Source organism: Halyomorpha halys, unplaced genomic scaffold, assembly GCF_000696795.3.
Source record: "Halyomorpha halys isolate HHAL.00 unplaced genomic scaffold, Hhal_1.1 Scaffold1170.1, whole genome shotgun sequence".
NCBI classification, from domain to species: domain Eukaryota; kingdom Metazoa; phylum Arthropoda; class Insecta; order Hemiptera; family Pentatomidae; genus Halyomorpha; species Halyomorpha halys.
In genome coordinates, this window is record NW_027114716.1 from 196,825 (window position 1) to 197,927 (window position 1,103).

Below are 1,103 nucleotides of genomic sequence, written 5' to 3' on the forward strand. Positions count from 1 at the left end.
CGGCAATGTCTACCAACACACCTCACAGTGACACAGACCCATCTGTACGCACCCATCCTCAGGAAACTGTTTCACCAAGGCCACTTACTGCACCATGTACTCCTAAGGTGAATATTTTATCAGTTGCATATTCTCAACAAGGCACATTGCAACAACATGGGCAAATGGGTTTGCCACATGTTACAGCTGCGGGCACAACTACCAGTGCTGAGTTTGTCAAATACAGGAATCACCAATGGGGACAAACTGTGAGACATCCCTCTTTGAATAGAGAAATTCAAATTGGCGATCAAGTAACTCCATTTTCAAACATGCTGTATACTTCGGAGAATAAACAACGAAAAGTGAAACCTAATAGTTCCAAGAACAAAGTACAAGCAGATAATATGTTAGCATCCAAAAATGGAATACCTAATGCCAATGGAAGAAATGAGTTTAAAGGTCATCTTAGCAGGGACAATTTGGATAATTTCCCTCTGCCTACTGCAATCAGGACAGAATCATCAGGAATTCCAACAATACCACCTCAGAACACTAAGACCACCCCTGTTCAAACCAGTGGGCAAACCAACATGGAAAATGTTCAGAAAGGAACCAAAACTGTTGATATCATCCATCGTAACACTATTTCCATCAGCCATGAGCATGGAAATACTCAAACACAAGAGGACTCCCCATTTCCTTATCCATATCCTCAAGGAAGTTCATTTCCACTAACCAGACAGTCTCAACAGATTGTTTCAGTAGCAACAACATCAGCTGTTACTCTATCGCTGGTTACTTATTCAAATACTCAGTCCACCCAAAGGACTCCTTCAGCAGCTCAAATGAACTCTTTAAAACTTCAGTTGCAATGTACAACTGCTTTCCCCAATTCAGAAGATGGGGCACCGCTATCTTTAAATATTAACAGCCATGCTATATCGAGAACACCCCTTAATAGTATGCTCTCACAACAACCTACTAATGACCAAAATCCAGATAACATATTTTGGTACAGTGCGAAACTGAGCCTTATCTCCTTCTGTATGAAAACGATTGTGATCAAGGAACTTACACCACTTCTATTGCCGAACGAGGTTGGAATTATCTTGGTGGGCGGC

At 41.5% G+C, this 1,103-nt stretch overlaps 1 protein-coding gene across 1 annotated transcript in view; it reads right to left on the reverse strand.

Moving 5' to 3' along the window:
- The window catches only part of LOC106688650 (odorant receptor 67c), a 13,339-nt gene that overhangs the window by 994 nt on the left and 11,242 nt on the right, over window positions 1-1,103 (reverse strand). The window lies entirely within an intron of this gene.